Genomic DNA, 17,723 nt, shown 5'->3' with positions numbered 1-17,723 from the left:
CACATGCAGACGGTAGGAAGCCAGTGGATAGGAGAGGAGGAGAGACATGGGGCTGAAGGTGGTGATGAAAGCTTATCCTCTCTGAGTCCACAGCAGAGGCAGACGGCCGGGCAAGTTTGCAAAAAGAAAGATTAATGGGAGAAGGGGAGGAATGTGTGCAAGGGAGGAGGTTTAGGAGGTGAGCAAAAGCATGGGCTCCCGGTTAGGGGGCTGCGTTGGGATTCAAGAGTCAGAAGCGCTGTGCCTGGCATCAGCATGAATCCACAGCGTGACCTCAGGGCGAGTCATTTCTCCTGTTTGGCCACATCTGTTGCCCCCTCTCCTCCACTCAGCCCACATGTCTATTTAGGCCACCAATTTCTCGGGACAGGGACGCCCCCTGTTTGCTCAGCGCCTAGCACAAAGGGACCCGCGCGCTGGGGACTTGAGGTACCACTCATTTATAATTACTCGAGAGGTAAAAGCCACCCTGAAGCCCTGCTATATGCAAAGCCTTTGTTATTCTGAGCCCAAGGAGTTTCAGAGTTGGAAGCGCCTGCTGCCAAACTGACAATTAGAGGATGTTGGGTTTTAGATCCTTTTTGACGTAGTATCTTACAAAAGAAGACCAGAAGTCTGGCCATTGCTCATTTTCACCCTTGTATTTTAATGCAGGTTTGTTTCAAATAATGCAGTGGGCCAGCGCTATGCTCGAATACTAGTTGGGGCAGAAATCTTTGGATGTCAGTGGATTAAATAGCCATTTTACTGCGGCAAGTTAAGGGCTGTTGTTGCTAGCAGACGCCTCTGGGCTGATTTATCACCCATCAGTTCTGAGAAAAGGTGGAAATATTCCAGGGCGCTGAGCTGAAAAGGTCTGGGCAAGAAACAAATTGCTTTTTGGAATATAGAGAAGTAAAATATGGGAATATTTTCTTTTCTGGGAGGTTAAAGGAGCAAAGGTAAAAACAGTTCTAACCTAATCCTCGTGTGCCCTGCTGAGATGGATATTGCTGGTCTCATTTTACTATGGGGTGGTGGTTTGGGAAGGGGAGGGGCATTGAGAAGAAAATGAAAAAGATTAAAGGTCTGATGCAACTCCCATTTATGTCCTACTCCTGTGAAAATGTACTTGTGTGTTTCGTTTATGCACAGGAGTTGGGCTGTTGCCTGCAGCGAGACCAATCAGTCCATGTGGGTCAATGTAAGCCTTTGCAAGTTCAAAATGTGTGGTGAAGATGCTTTTCCAGGGTCTTTCAGCAGAAGCTGGGCTCGGTCGTGTATGCAGCGTTGCTTTCCTTATGTTCACAGAGCCGTAGTGAATTCACAGGTTTCTGTTTCCCATTTGTTTTCAACTCATCAGTTTATAATACTCTTGCATGCCACTCGTGTTTTCCAGCCAGAACAATCAGAGGTATTTCTCTCCACTTCAGCGATACGAATTTCCGTACCTACCACACTGGAACACGCGCAATGCCGTGATCCTGCACACAGAGCAAAGGCTTTTTAACTGCCCTCCAGTTTCATCTAAAATAGCTTGTGGAACATTTTGCATCCTGGGCTCGCTGAGCAGAGGCAGCTGTGATGAAGGTGCATGAAAGGCAACAAGTTTTTACACCAGCGCGATGTGGAGGTGACGCTTAGCTACGTCCCAAGAAGGATTCACTCCCAATAACCAAAAGTTGTTGAGTTCAAACTGAAACTAGCAAGCAATTCTATGAATGCTGGGTTTTTTCTGTCTTGTCCGTGGGCTGACTTTGATGTTTAAGAAGTGCAAATTTCAGCTGAAGGTGGTTTTTTTTGCGGTTGTGATGTGGGATGTAGAGCAGGTTTGTTTGCTGTGTCATTCCCCTGGTGCCCGACAAGATGTGCATTCATGCTCGGCCTTTCCTCAGCAAGGAGCTTGATACCGGGGCCTTCTCTCTTCTACCTCAGTGCGTATTTTCACAAAACTTATAAAAACTTAATTATTTGTAAGACCTCTACCCTTCTGTCAAGTTGAGTTGAACAAGGCCGACGGGTTCAAAAGTTATTAGGGGGAGGCAAAACAAACACAGCGTGAGTGCATTAACCTTGTTTCCACCGGAACTAGGCTAAAAGTCCTCTCCCCCCACCAAAACCCAGAGGTCTGGAAGAGGTGTACATCTCTGGAAGAGATGTAACTTTGGAGGAGAAGACAACCTCTAACTCCTGTGGTGAGGAGCCTTGCAGAAGACGTGCTCTTGGGACTTGGTGGCTCCTGCAAGGCTTGGTGCACCTTGCCTTTGGATCAGCTATTGAAAGGTGCTGGAAAATAGTGGTTTTCTTATTTTTTTCCCCAATGACAATGACCTAAAAGCTAATACGACAAAATGCTTGGCGCCGCAACAAAGGAAACGCAGGTGCCGGATCGGCGTGTTATGAAACACGTCCATGCGCGTTATTGTAATACAGTGCGGCGTCCGGCGAAAAGATGTCTGCATCACCGGCGAGGGAGCACTGCCAGGGAAGGGCTAGCCCGAAAGAAACGGCATTGTCCAAGTTCACATGGCTCTTGCATGGGCTAGCAACTGCTGCCTGTGGGGAGAGGCGTCCCGGGAGCCTGACAGGAGGCATTATGCTCTCTGCCCGTGGATTTGTGCCTAAGAAGAACTGATCTATAAAGCCAGCCTTGAAACCATCTTGGAGCTGCGTTCGCTTCAGAGCTAGCATTGCTCTGGCGAGCTGCCCAGGGATTTAGGCTCGGTTAATCCAGGCTTGGCTCTCCATGGCAGACACCCGTGGAACAAAGGAAATAAAGCTTCCACGACCCCGTCGAGTTGCTGGTCAATCACACGGCCAGGTGCAGAAAGTGGGCTAGGCAGCCTTCAGCCAGCTCTCTGGGATCAGAGAGGGGCAAATCCCCAGCAGGGGTGAGCAGACGAATCTTTAGAGGTTTTCTTGCCATAATTTCCCAAGTCTGGGAGCGTCGCGCTCCGAGCCCCCGGTGCCTGTGCCTTTCACACAACCTTTAAAGCCAGCTGTGCTTTCTGTGCTGGCGATCTTGTAGGGAAATAGAAAATAAGAAGCCAAGGAGGAAAATAAATTTGATTTTCTGTCCTGCTGTATGTTATATCCTTAGGAGGATATTGATCATTAATTCGTAAAGATTAATACGTTAGATAGCGTTGTTACAAGCACTACCAGTGCTGTAAGAATGATAAGCGGGTATGAAGTATTAGGATGACAGGCAGCTTGTGAGATGCTATCGGCTGCAGCTGTTGTTCAAGCATTGCTCAGAAGTTGTTAGTCCTAATGATTGCCTAATGGGGTTATTAACTGAGCTGTCTATAAACGGAACCTAAATGTAAATGTGGTTCGGATTTTACTCCTTTTGCATCCTTGGCCCCTATTCTGCATGCAAATCTTCTGCTTTGATTCCATCTTTTTTCCTTGATTTCCGTAAGGATTTCCTTCTAAATGTTAACTGAAGCACCGGGTGCGGGTTTGATGGGATACGTGCCCTTCAGATCCCTTTTGGGAGCCATCAGGCAAGAGTTACCCACAGGAGGACTGATCGCAATTGGAGAGAGAGTTTTCTGCAAGCCGCAACATCTTTTTAATTATAAAAATCTTTTATATAAAGATCATGTATTATATAAAAGGTCTTTTAAAATCTGAACGACAGACGGTGTGCTTACCCCCTGAATCCCTCCTCTTGCCAGGGCTGCGGGAGCTGCGGGTTCGCAGCCAGCGCAATGTCTGCTCACTTGCAGCCGTTATAGGGCAGATTTGAAATAACGCGTTTGCTTAAATGGTTGCAAATGTGTGTCTGTTATTTTAGTCGGCAATCGAGCAAGTATTTTATTTTCCATTTATTTTCTCTCCTGCGCTGCGAGGTGGGGGGATCCTCAGCAGCCGCGGGACAGAAACCAGAAGCAGGGGAGCAGGAAGGTGCACCAGAAGACAGGTCCTGTCATTAAGCAAAAAGTCCTGCCCCAGGCGCACACGTTTCAGTCCATTTCTTGCAACCCAAGCATCGCTTTTACTACCCTGCCTTGATCTTCTTGCACCCAAGTGCTAAGCCTTGATACACCTTTAAAGTCCCCTGAAGTCTCCTGAACCTTAATTTCCACCTGGTTCACCCACTCCCACGAGTTGATTCGGGGCTCGATCCAAAGCTGGCGGAAGGCAGTGAGGCTTTCGGCTGGCTCCGGTGGCACTTGGGACGGGCCCCTGGGATGTTTGCTGGTGCCTGCAGCTCGCAGGCGCATTAGTCACTGCTCCTTGGCACCGCACAGCCTGTGATTAACGTTTCCTTCCTACGCCAGTCCTTCAGACCGCCGCTTCGGCTCTGACTTTTTGTTTTCCTCTTTCCCCCCTTCCCGGCCGAAGGGGAAGAACAATTCCTGGAAAAGAAAAGTGTTCTTTTCCCCACGTTGCCGAAACCTTCGCAGGGAGCTTCGGGGAGGAGAGAGGAGACTTTGGAGAACATATGGCTAAAAGCGTTTGGGGGTTTTCAGATGGTAAATGACCGATGAGGTCTCAAAGGGGTTTTATTTATAAATGATAGACTCCTGAGAGAGAAATAATTGCTGCTCTCCCAGGCGTAAAAAAGCAATTCACCTGACATAAAACCCAGGGATAAAATTAGCTAAATGAAAGCTAGATATGGCAACTGTATTAAGCTTTTTTTTTTTCTTCCCCTGCTGAATGGTGAATCATTTTAATTTTGTTTTCCCCTCCTTTCTGGGAAGGAGAAAAAAAAAAAAAAAGAAAAAAAAAAAAAAAGAAAAGCCAAAGCAGTGCCTTGGGTCTGAAAGAACAGATGGTGCCCTGGGCGGCCCTCCGGAGCGCTCCGCGGCGTGCATTCCTCCACTCCGCCGCTCAGATAACTGAGTTATACAGCACACGACCATCTGGTGTATGACACATCTTGTGTCCCCCGGACAATGCCCCGGCAAACCTCTTCAGGGGAGAGGTTAGTTTCTAGGGTAACAGCAGCATGTGCAGCTCCAGGCCTTATTGAGATTCAGGGCTCCTCACTTGTCCCTATTCTTCTCCTCCCTATTGTTGTCACTTGAGCTTTTGCTGCTTGGTTACTCCGAGACTGACAATATCCATCAGTATTTTGTCCCCGGCCCAGAAACCATTGTCTCCAAATTTTGTTTCATTATTTATGTTTTCAATATCCAATGGTTGGCTGAAGCATCTGCTGGAGAGTGATAAGGCAAGTGCCTATTGAGGAGGACTGCGCTGCTGCCTGACAATGATGGTTTGAATTATTTAGGTTGTGGTTGGACAAGCCTTTGCAAAAGCCAGGGTATCCGTGAAGCACTGAGGTGACTTTATTTATTTGTTTGCCTCAGTTTTTTTAGGTGTTCGCATCTTTCAACCCAGACCCAAGAAAAGCTCAAAGCCTCCATAGATAAGTAAGCCCTCAAAGAAGTAGGTCTGCTCATTGGCTGGACGTCTCTGGATTTTCCCTTGCTGTGAAAAACAAAATGGGTTTCGCTTTCCTTTTGGATTTCTAAGGGGTTTCTTCTGAAGTGACTTTGTTTTTTGAGTGCTGGTATTCTCTTCTTACTCAAAGAGCCAAAGTCTGGAATATTAACCACAATCAAGCACAGGGACTATGCATAGAACTCGGAAATTCAGTTTTAGCAACGTAAATCAGATAGTTTAATCAGCAAACAGAAGTAGTAGATAGATGTTTTCTCCACCAGTAAAAGACGCATGTCCCACCGAATCCTTTGCTCTGTTGCAGAACAATTATATTAGCGGTGTTACCTTCCTCAAGTATCTGTAATTGTCACAACTAGACAAAATCCCCCCAGATTCATCTCATATCTGCACGGAGCAGACTGTTCATTCAATGGAGTTGAAAATACTTGTTTAAAGAATTAAAACTTCGAGCATGAGGTTTAAATAAGTACTAACACCACACAATTAAGGATATACCAGCGATGTCTAAGCACAACTATGCTGAACTGCAGGCCTAAGTGCTTTCCTCAGTCAAGGTATGAGTAACTTCAAAATATTGCATCGTGTCTCAGGTTAAGGTCAAGTATTAGCAAACCAGCAATAACAGTTAAGAAAGGTTCTGTATCTATGTAACAAATAATAATAACATAGATCTCTATGTTGATATTGTGGTAAGTTTGTTACAATGTTAAGTCCGATTCATTGTTTTCACTCATTTATAACTTTCTGGAGATTTTACTTTCAAAGTCACACTTGCAAAATATGTATTTACAAACTAAAGGCAATTTTTAAAAAGGTTTGCCTGAAATGTTTCAGATCTACTATGAGGAAAAGAGGGGGGGAAAAATTAGCATTTTCCCAGCATGAAACAACCTTTGTTTTGTAGACCTCAGAGCTGGTGGCAGAAAATGACGACGAGATGTAACCCTGAGCCAGAAGACTGGTTTCCAATATTCTCATGAAATTCAGTTTTGATTTGCAGCACGCTTTGCCCTGACCTGTTCGTTAGGTGGTAAGTGTGTTTACTGCATCACACGCTTGAGGTGGCACGTGATCGTAACAGCAGAGCCCATGCTAGAGTGCATATGGAAGAGGAGATAGAGCTGATCATGGGCAAGGCTTTCTTAGCTGTGTTTTGCTTGGCAGCTTTCAAGAGCCAGGAGGAGGGGCTGGAAATACCCTCGCTTTGTTATGGATTTGGACAGAGTTCCTATTTTTTCCATCTAACTATTGAAAGTTTTCAGCAATTTGCCCCACCAGAGTCTCTGCGTTATCTTTGTAGGTGCGAAGCCCTCCGTCCTGGCCAACAGAGCGGGGCCAGCTGGGAAGGTGCAGGCAAAACACCTGGGCTTGTGGTGTTCGTGAGTGCACAAGAAAGGTCCATACACTGATATCGCATAGATTGGACACTGGGTCTCAGTCGTGCAACCCTTCTCCCCCTCTCGCAGCCCTCCCTGCCTCCCCTCTTCTAACCTCAGAGATGAGGGGCTGCAGCCCCGAGGTCCCTCAGCATCTCTCCAGCTTCAGAGCATGAGAACATCTGAAAGTGACCCAGAGCGAGCAGTCCCCTCCTGCAAAAGGTACTCCCTGTCTGAGAACAGTATCAGGTGAGGTATTTCTTTAGAAATTGTGGGAGGTGCACACCTAGGGATGGAGCACTGTGTAGTAGTCTGGTTGCTTGAGCTGGATGAGTCTTTCCTGAAAGTGGCGTGGAGCAGAAGAAAGGTAATGAGGGCGGTCAGAGGAATTGAGAGCCTGTATTAGGAATTTCTCTGTCTAACCTGGCAAAGCAAAAGGCTAAGGTTGCTCTCCATAAATATATACAGGAAGGAGAAGTGCTATTTCACCCAAAGAACAATGTCACCACAAAACAAGATATGTAAGTTGTCTATTAATACGTGCCCGAAGGTTTCTAAACATCAGAGAGGGGACAACAGCACCCGAGTGTAAATATGGTGGGCCAAAACTGCCAGCTTTAAGATGCCACTTGTTCAATTTGTCAAAGAGATCATAGACATGATTGCCTACAAAGGCAGGGAACTGGTCCCCGTGACTCAGGACATCCCTGCTGCTCCAGAATTTCATGGGCTTTAAAGGCAGAAGAGCCCATTAGAGCATCTGGTCTGAACTTCTCTACGACACAGGCCAGAGATCTCACCCAGTTACTTGTTGCTGAGCCCAGCAATTGTTATCTTGTTATCTTACAGGAAGTCATTCAATCTTGACCCCAAGACAGCAGGATCCATTCCTTTCCCTGAGGTTTGTCACAGCCTTAATCCCCCCACTATTAAAATGCACAGCTTTTCTTCTTTTGGTCTGAATTTGTTCACCAATATCTTTGAATCTTATTAGGCTTTCCACAGACAAATTAAAAAGCCTTCTAGCATAGGAAATGATCCTGCCTGAGCAAAGATACAGCAAGCTTAGTCTGTGAGCAAAGACTGGAGTAAATACACTAACAGACCCAGAAAAGTGGAGGTTTTTAGTCATTCCTTGTGTGCTGTACCTTCCATGTTTAGTCATCCTTCTGACCTTGTACCTTGGTTTTTAGACGCTTGTTTGAATGCAATAAAATTGCCTCAGTGCCTTGTTGCAGCGGAAGCACCCAGGTTTGCCTTGGTGACACTGGGGTTTTGCACAACCCAGTGGTAAGGCTTTGGGATCCTTAAATATTCTTCACGTGCGTTGTGGGGGCAGGGGAGAGGGATGGGCAGGTAGGAAAGGAGATGCTGCGGTATCTCGAGACATGCCAGCTGCCCAGGTTATCTGCAGGCAGTGACCAGAGGACCTCAATTACCTTGGCTTGTTGGTTCATACCTACAACAGCACCAGGTGTATTTGAAATTATTTTTAAAATACTTAGGAAAGGAAAATATGCAGGACAATAAGACATAGGTTTGGACTCCTGAATGAGGAGTCCCTGCATCTTTTTAAAGAAAAATGAAGTGGAATCTGTGCTTTCCTTCGTTTTCCACTGGGCAGAGCACAGTGCTGCCCAATGGGCAAGACTGGCCCGGCTTTCTTTCCTGTACAATATTAGGGGAAGTTCCCTGTCCTGTGTTGATCCAAGCTCTTTTAACGGGTGTCAGTCAGACTGGCTGACATGTCCGACATCTGACATCTCAGATGCTTCATCATCTGAGAAAGTGAGGAGAGAGTGTGTATATGGACGTATGTGTGCGCATGTAGTATCCATCACCAGAGAAGGAAAGATTATATATATATATATGTATATTATTGATGATCATGATTTAGAGAAATATGAAGCCACACAGGCAGAGGTACACGTGACACATGCCATATGGAAAGACATCACAGAACTCACTTCATTTCTAGAAGAAATTATCACCTGCAGACTCAGCCTAGAACGGTTTGTCCAAAAGAGCTGGTTTTATTTCTCTTGTAGAAAAAAAGGAGCTGCCATTTTCTTGCCTCAGATAAATCCAGAGTGAGGAAGGTAAACCAGGCAGACACTGCATCTAGCAATATCCCTGCCTTTACTGCCCTGTCACTTCAGGGCAGCTATTTAGGAGCCAACAGGGGCCAAAAGAGTTGTGATCGTAAGGCTAAGCACAAGGGGTCTCCATCTGGGAGAGCAAAGGCTGCTTATAGGAAAAATCTTAACTGAATCAGGAGGGAATGACCTTCTTTCCCATTTTACAGAGAGGAAGGACAAGCCACAGAGGATAAAGCTTTGCTCAGTTACGTGAAGGGGTGATCATTTTGCTGGGTTTGTGCTAAGACATCCCTATACTGTGTGAGGGCCACACTTGACCATGCTGCTATGCCTTTGTCCAGACCTCCGAGACCCAGATGAGGCCAACCAGTTGTTCATAACATCTGCTTCTGTTGACAGCACAGCAAATGGCTTCCCGGCAAAGAGTTTCTCTTTGGGAAGGATCGATGAAGAGTCTGAACGGCAAATTAAATTAGGAAACATAAAGCAGAGTGCCATGAGCAGAGGGCAGAATATACTGCCATTCACATGTGAAGCAGATCACTTGCTAAGAAGTCAAATGTACTCCGTTTTTTCAGGAACCTCTGAATATTTTCATACTTTAAAAAAAAATAATGGCACAGTCTGTTTAGAGGAAAAAGCAAAACAAAACAAGTGGGGCCATGAGACATGATGCAATTTGCATCTAAATACGTTGTAGAGATAAGAACGTGTTCAGAGGAAAACAGAGTATTGCCAGTTCACGAGACTTACTTTCTGGTATCTTTGTGGGAACCAAATGAATTGCAAAACATCTGCAAGGTCCAAAGTGTCAATTATGCCTTTATGTACGTGGAGGAAATGTCACATGATGGAGGCAGTCATTGGACATGGTCAATTGTAGGGTTTTATCCTCTGCTTAGCCTTAAAGCCTCGCTCAACAGTCAGGTTAGACAATGGCACTGTCAGAGCAGGAGATGGATCAGTTTGGCCACTCAGAGGAGTTGCTTATCAGCACAGAAAGTGTCCCGGCCTCGGACACCGCTGACATTTCGTTTGCAAAGCCTGGCTCAGGGCTGCTTTGAAAAGTCTGCTTCCAGATTTGTGCATCTAGCAGCAGCCAAACGAAAAACCCAACACAAAGCACTGATATCGCCTAGGATTTGCAAAAGGAATCATGCAAATGAAGTAGGTTTCCAAAGTTTCTGTCAGATCGGATCCGTGTTTCTTCATCAGATTCTTTTCCACAAGTTTTTTAAAAAATGCCAACTTTGCCAAAGCATCTTACAGGCACATATAAAAGTAGGTTGTGCATCATTCAAGGAGCATAGGAGCTGCCAAACCAGAAGAATGGTTTTGAAAGGCCCATATGTGTGACTGCGAATGCCAAATATCTTCATTTTAATGGCTTGCATGTTACAGTTTATATTGAGCACTTCAACAAGCCCCAACAATATTCTTGCCGGATTTGCAAACTTGCATTGCTTCTCCAGGAAACTTTTAAATCCAGCAACATTTGTCATATACAATTTGCGTGTGTTTTCCTGCAGTCAACCTCCGCGGCAAAACAGCACCTACAGCCTGTGAAATTGCAGAGCACCATGTCCAGCTGCACTCGGGGCTGGGGTCCGATCTCCAGTTCCCACCATCTTTCATCACTCTCTAGCCAATGTGTGCCAGATGACACGCTTAGGTCCTTCAAAGCCCACACAGACGCTGTAACAACCTGTGTGCAACACTAATGTGTAAGAGGGGAGCCGTGGGTGACATTTTTGTGGCAGTTAATGATGGATGTTTCTGCAGGCCATTACAGAATGCTCCAAAACTTGATAGTTTCTCCAAAGTTCTGTTTCTAGGTTTGTAGAAAGAAAACTCCAGCAGCCTGAACTACATCAGCCTTGTCACCTCCACAGCTGCAGCCAGCATCCTCTTACTCTTTAATTACACATCGTCTCATGCAGACTATTGGCACTGGCAAGTGCTGTTGGACTTGATACAGCTCCCCTCACATCAAGGGAGGTTTGGATTGGGCTTGTAATCGTTATTATATTTAATTATTATATTATTGCATCACTATGGATGCTCTTGTAAAGTCTGACATCTGTGTGACTGGCCGAACGTGTCTGGATTCACTCCGAGCGGGTGTCCCACCAAATGAGATGCCATTCACAAGATGCGAGCCAGGCTGGGTAAGAAAATGAGCAGCAAATGGGGGAAAGGGGGAGGCAGGGGAGGAAATGTTTGGTAACTAATAAATAACTATGACAGTGTGCACTTCTGCTGTCGGACTATGGTATGGTGTCGACACTGTATAAAACAGCCTTATAAGCTAGAGGGAAAACACAGAAGCTGAAATATGTCATTTGTAAACAATCATCTGGTGCATCCTTTGGGGATTTTTTTTCCTCATTAGGTGTTGAGTGGTCTCCACATCATACCTGTCTATGAGCGCTTATACATGGCGTCTCCCAGCGGTACTGTGCGCCCAGAATAATACCAACGTTAACAATTCTGAGGCCAATCATAATACCAGGATTACTGAACTAACGTGCTTGTGACCCAAGCCCTGGGCTTCGCCCTGTGCTGCATGCCCCAACAGTCCCTGCTCCGCCGCCCGGACCTCCTCCTGCTGCACGCCCAGGTGCCGATGCTGCAAAACCGAGCAGCTCTCCGGGACGCTGGAGGAGAGGAGGCAGAGTAAGGCACAGAGTTTCGTATCAAAGCCACCGGCAGAGGTTGTAAATGATTTTATTCTTTTTTTTCATCTCGAGCTGGCAGAAACCCCCTTGCAGAATGTTGTTTCCTCCAGACCAAAAGAAATCCAGGAAGCCTGGTACAGAGTTTGGGACCAACTTGTCGCAGCCTAAGTGGGGCCTCGATTGCAACACCTCCGGAAACAGCTGCTGGCTGGTGTGGAAATGGGGCCAAGGCAGGGCATTTGCTTAAAAATAACTCTTTAAGGGTCCAAGTTGAAATATGGATTGTGGCACTCTGGGCCAGGCAAAGAGACAAACGAGCAGAAAGTGAGATGCGCAGAGCAAGTGTCTTCAATTGCTTTAGAAAGCATGCAGCCAAGCCTGTAAATTATACAGCAAGCATAAAATCTGTTCTGAATCGTAGAAGCCTTGACATTGATTTAACTTAGATTTTTGTATTTAATGTAGCTATGTTTACCCGGGCAGTTTCAGATAGAGTTTGGGAGAGATTTTACCTGCAGAAGGAGCTGAGGTCCCCACCGCAGCAGCAGCAGCCCTCCTCCCACCGCCCGCTCCCAGCATCCTCCCACCCTTGGCTGCGCAGGCTAGTAAATCCGCATTCTGTCTAAATTACCGATCAAAAGCCTGGCTTTAATTAATATACACAAAAAATGAGAATCACAGGTTTCCTCTCCTTGTGGCTAGCTGTCATAAGCAACAAGTTACGACAAGGTAACCCAGAGACCTAAAGAAGAAAAACAACTGAAAAAGGGATGAGGTTTGCCCCGTTGTTGAGGAGTAAGTTGCCTAGTAACCAAAATAAAGGTATTTCTTTAAAGTTGTTGGGTAAGGCTGCCAATACAGGTATTCCAGGAAAGGATGGAGTTTGTTTCACAATTCCAGGAATGAAAAGGAGTTTTATGAAGTGAGCAGACGTGCATCGCGTGCACTGGGAGATAAACCCCTGGACAGATCTGAAATGCAGCACGGATTTGGATGGCTTACATCGACAGGAGTTTGGCTCTACAGTTTGTAGGGGAGAGCTAAGATCATGCTAGCGGTAAAATTATTTGAAGAGATGATTCCTGGAAACTGGTTTTAATCTGAATTTTAGGGTAGCAGTTTCACTGTGCCAGTGAAGCTTGTGTAAGAGTGAGCTCTGCAAAAGAGAACATTTAATACAGTGTAAAATCCAGCGGCCGATGGTGAATGGATCAGGCTCCAGCCTGTGAAAACCTCTCTATAGAAAAACGGTTAATTGCCAAGAGGGGTCAGACTGTTGTCCATCATCTCTGCAGTAGACAATGGCCTATATTTAGGAAAAAAAAAATCATACAAAACCCTACAGTTTCTGACTGGAGAATAAGCCCATAAGAATTTCTTATTTCTGTGTTGGTTAATGTCCTTTCCTGTCTTTAGGAGAATTATCGGCCTACTGAACTGTAACTCAAAATAGAAGTGTCCAGTCCCTCCTCTTCTAAGCTCTTGTCATCAGAAAAAAAAAGCAGAAGAAAGTGTTTTATGGACTAATACTGTTTTGGGTTCTTGAGAAGCTGCTGAGTAACCAACTGATAGGGGTAGGATTCCTTCAAAGCCAGTTGTGCATGGGAACATGCAGGTTTGTCAGGACAACGATTTGTATTTCTTCCAAACGTTATGGGGGGGGCAGGTAGCGAGTGCACCATTCCTGTCCTCTGCACAGGGTGAGAGTGATGCCAATGGCTCCTGTCAGCACCTTCTGTATTTAATATTTTTTTTCCCTGAAAAGTCTTTGCTTAACATATCTTATAAATCTAAATGTAAAAGATGGACTTTCTGCAACTCGCTTATGCCAAACTCTGGGCCCCACCTATAGCAAAATGTCTTGGTTTTTACTAAGTGTGCGGAGAAAATGCCAGATACAAGGACTGTCCAGATGGTGGTTTCCTCTGAACTTCTGAGAGTATTTGTGGCACTTCCAGCTTTACCCTGCCTTCGGGGTTAGGATAGAAAGCTCCTGAGCATGTTGGTAGCTCCTGTTAGACAACATGCTGTCTGCAAAACGAAGAGAACTGTTTCTCCTCCAGCTGCCTTGTGCCTCCCTCCTGACACATTCGCTGCTCGCAGGTAAAAATGTAACGGCGTTTTCTACTCTCCTCACAATGAGGATTCCTTGAGATTGCACAAAGGCACTGTTCGTCCAGGCCTAATGGACCTGCTGCTGGGGTTGGTGAAGATACTGTGAGGGGCTGCAGTGGGAGCTGAGTCAGGCTTAGCCTTCTTCTGGTTACACAGATTGTAGGATGAAGGCCGATGTCTCCCAGGAAACCAGCCTGCCGCATCAATTCACTGCGAGATATCACGCTACAGCTTGAAATGAATGCTATTTAGGCTACGCCCAGGGAAGACATAGCTGCTTAAAATGGCAACATCGCCATTACTTGTGACCGGTGATCATCTGGTGACTTGTTTTCCGAGAGTCACAGCTTCTGAAGCCATAGGAGTACACGAAAGTCTTAAGTCTTTTGTTACAAAAAGTAGCTTCTTAGCTCTCTATTTGGGGGAAAAGCTAGGAAGTGTGGTCAGACTGCAGAGCACCCCGAAAGCCAGCAAAAACTGAATTGTATGCACCTGGCACGTAGTTGACTTCAGCTTGCAGTCTCTGAGCACTGCTGCGTCCTTTGCTCGATCCGGGATGCTCGTGGATGTGGGATGGCCAGCAATTTGCGCAGCAGGAATAGCTACATGAATAAAGCTCCCATTCTCCCTGCTGATCCTGCTTACCTAATTCCCTCTGCAGGGAGCCTTTGGAAAGACCATGTCCTAGGTGAGTGGTAGCACTGCTAAGCTGTTCCCAAGAAGGATGGAGGGACAACTATTGGGACAGGGGAATGTTATTGTTTTAATCTTTCTGTATTTACCTATATAGAGTCTAGAAAACACCTCATGGCTCCTTTTCCTGAGAACCACAAGCAAGGGGAGTTTAGGCTGGTGTTTTCCTTTTGGTGTATTTTGGAATTGTCAGCTAAGTAGGTTTGCCCCTAGTTGAGAAACTAACTCCGTGCTGTTTTATCAAGCAAAAATCAAGAGCAGAAAACACGCACTGAGCTGTTAAAAAAAGCGCTGCCGTCTCTGGTGTTACCCACAGATATACATTTGTGTTTTAACCAGGGACATTGTATAGGGGAATCGTGCAATATGCCGTTTGGCACGTATACAACTGCTGCAAGCTGCTACTGATGGAGAAACACCTCAGGTGTTAGACAGGCTCTCAGCAGTTGCTCAGCTGAGGGTGGCTGTCCTCTAGCAAAGAGCCAAGGCAGACCAGATCGGGCCAGTTTTTGAGAGATGCGTCCTTCACAACGCAATGACCTGATCCCCAATCTGTCCTTTGATAACCTGCGTGCTCCTTCTCCAGATCAGGACTCCGCGCTCCCCTGGGGCTGCTGCCTCTTCCACAGCTCTATTCACTGCAATTCCATTTGCTTATTTTTCCTCCCTTTCCATATTCAACATCACAAAAACAAGTTAAGGCAAGTTTTCCATACCTAATCAGCAATGTTAGGTTCCTGTGTTTCAATGAACCTAGCCTGAACCGTCTTGAAGATGGATTTAGGCAAGAACAAAGCACCGGCCAGATGAAAATTGAGACCAGTTGAGATTCCCCACCATGAGGCCCCCAAATTTTCCGAACACTGTCACAATTCTGCCCTTCAGTTCTCCACTACTTTGATTAAAATTTTTTGTCTACACTCCTAGTGTTGGCCTCACTAGTTGTCTTATATTTTTTTAGATCTCTAATATGTTTATTCCAGTAGCTTTTGTTACTGTTTGAGCTTTGTCTCCCCTGTTTGAATACTCCTCCCATCCTTGTTTTTTTCACATTTGCCTGTCTGGGATTCTGTATGTTTTGTTACCTCTTCCATTGACTAAATACTCCTATTAAAAATACCACATTTGGGTTTGTATAATGGTAGGTTTTGCTCCTGGAACAACTCTGCCACCTCTCTTTGGCCAAATTACATGTGCATCAGTTTTATTAACAAAACATTATCTAACATGACACTTACAGTATTTAAAATCTGTCCAAAAATCAACATTTAAATGCTTTAATTTTACCATCACTCACCTGGCTATTGTGAAAAAGCATTATCTTCATTTTAAAATCACTTCAGGTGTTTTCTTTGTGCAATAAAATTAAAACTGTACATACTCATCTTAAAAAAAAAATCATCAAGGTTACTCATTATGTTCTCTGTGTTATCACTAGAGATTTAAACGTGCCACATACTCTGTGGCCAATTAAAACACTCACTGCTCTGTGATTTCTGTTCTAATTGCAGCAGTTAGATTGGAGTCTGGGTTTGGAGTGGTTTGGGCTGGGTGGAGCACGTGGGAAGCGGGATGGCAACAAGGGCAAAAATTTCTCTCTTTACTCCTGCATAATATACTGGCGTACATTTCCGTGAAATACAAATAAAATTTTAAGAAACTAAAACTTCTAGCCCTACCACGTGGATAAACATCTTAAATGTCAACTGAGTCAGAAGCTTTTTTTATTGCCTTCTTTGGTCTGAGAAGACAGACAAAACTGTGAAGGTTTTGAAAGTGCACCTGATGATCTCAACTGGTACTTTTAAAGTCAATGCAATTTGCCTCCTTTATCTCAAAGACGGGGTAATTCTGAAGTGCTGCATTGAAAAGGTATTATTAGATATGAACAGTTCCAGTGCCAAACATCTTGCTTGAAAAGTCCAACTGTTATGAGAACAGGAGCAGTACAAACATCTAAGTTTTTTCACTCCAGTATCATTAGCTCTCCCCCTTACCATCTTGGAGTTGTTACTAAAATCAGCTGCATTAAGCTTAGCGCTGACACTGGAGTTGTATCTCACTGGGGTTGAGCTCCTGGTGGGCGGCTTTGGACAGGTGTCTCAGTCCCACCATGGACGTGCTTACTTTTAGCCCTTTTTCACCTGTTACTCTTTTGCTTCCCTTGTAACCAGAGACAGCCCAGTTGCCTTCGCAGCCCAGTTTAGCTAGTCCGGAGTCGCAGCTTCATTTCTTGCTCTATGGTAAGGCCACCAAAACAGAAGCAAAAGTGGGGCTTCCCATGGCAACCCATGGGAACGTGTACCATAGCGCCTCTGTACGTCTTCCCCCTCACTCCATTATCCAGCCAAGGTGGGAGGCGAGGTTGCAGCAAGACATGGTGTGAGTTTAACATGGTTTTTCCTCTGCTCTCCTTTTCCAGGCGGATGCTTGGCAGTCTTGGGGAGGGAATGCCTTGTGTGAGTTGACTGCAATGTAGATTTTGGAAAATGGCTCAAACTACTTTTTATCTGGCATGCCTAGATACAGGGGAGCTGGGCACCAAGAATCCCACCCTCTCCCATCCCTGGGTGCCACGCTGGGGGCTGAGGGCGAGGGCTGCCCTGGGGATTTCCATCCCTCCCCAGAAGAAATTTTCTGGGTTCTTTTCATTACGATGATTATTATTTGACTGCGGCGTTTGCCTTCAGCCGCTCCGCTGCCCGGCAGAGCGGCTGGGGGACCCTTCGGAAGGGCCCTTCGTCCCCAGCCCAGCGCTCCGCGGGGGCGCGGAGGGGCGCGCTGCCGCGGCGGGGCCAGCAGAGGGAGCGCACACGACGCGGTGCTGTTGCGGCTTCTCTCCCGCTCCCGTTCCCGTTCCCGGCGGGAGTTGGGTGGGTTTGGGGAAAAGGAAGGTATTTCCGAAACCGCCAAGTCTGGCCCTTTCGCCACCGCGGCTGTAGCCAGCGCGGTGTGATTTTTCCATCATTTCACGTTGCGGCGTGATTTGGGCAGCTCCTGCTGCGGGGCTGAAATGTCGCACTAAGAATTGCAAGGCTGTGCTTGGTCCGGCAGAGCATCTCTTTAACCATGCTAAAAAATCTGCAAATAGACACTTTCCTTTTTAAGCAGACACTGCTTCTGGGAACGCCATCTCCAATACGCTGTTGCTGCACATCAACGTTGACGCGTTGATGTGGTGACCTATCACCTCTGTGGTCGCCGTCAACATCCCTGATTACAGGTGCCAGAGCTATCATGCTCTGATGGGGGACAGGGCCCAAATGGTGCTAACAACTGGCCTCAGTCCCAACCTGTAGTGGTCCTTGACGCAGGACTGGTTTGAATACGTCTTTTGCATGAAAATGATCAAAATTTTA

The sequence above is a fragment of the Rissa tridactyla genome, chromosome 4 (assembly GCF_028500815.1).
Source record: "Rissa tridactyla isolate bRisTri1 chromosome 4, bRisTri1.patW.cur.20221130, whole genome shotgun sequence".
NCBI classification, from domain to species: Eukaryota; Metazoa; Chordata; class Aves; order Charadriiformes; family Laridae; genus Rissa; species Rissa tridactyla.
The sequence above is the reverse complement of the archived record's forward strand: the minus strand, read 5'-3'. Positions refer to the sequence as shown.